Source organism: Desmodus rotundus, chromosome 9 (genome assembly GCF_022682495.2).
Source record: "Desmodus rotundus isolate HL8 chromosome 9, HLdesRot8A.1, whole genome shotgun sequence".
In the NCBI taxonomy this organism is placed as follows: Eukaryota; Metazoa; Chordata; class Mammalia; order Chiroptera; family Phyllostomidae; genus Desmodus; species Desmodus rotundus.
Window position 1 is genome coordinate 106930953 of NC_071395.1, and position 505 is coordinate 106931457.

Consider the following 505-nt stretch of genomic DNA (forward strand, 5'->3'; position numbering starts at 1 on the left):
GCGCGAGGGGGCGGAGACCTAGAGGGGAGGGGAGGAGGATTTGGACGCCGCCACCGGACAATCCCACCGACAGCAGTCTTTCCGAGCAGCTAGTGGTGAGGCAGGGAGGTGACGGTTCGAGAGACATCGCACAGCCCACGACCCCCTGCCCCCTGCCCACTCAGGGAAGCACAAATTGGGACCTGTACCCACTAGTGTTCCTCGTCGCCCAGCGATCCTTTAAAAGGACGAAGGTAAAAGATTACTCCTCCCGTTTCCCTCATCTTGGACCCGCGTCCCAGCACTAGGCGTGCCTCACTTTTCCTCGTTATCCTGCTTTCCAGCTGGGAAGGGGAACAGAAGGATTTTAGGGAGGCCTCCAAAGAGCAGCAGACCCACCCCAACAGGGCTTCGGGCTCAGGGGCAGCTTTTAAGGACTCAAATGATGCATTCCTGGATCCCCGACTCTCTGGAAGAATTCGCAAAAGAGTAGGGGTGGGGAATGTCTTCGAGAAGGGATTCAAGA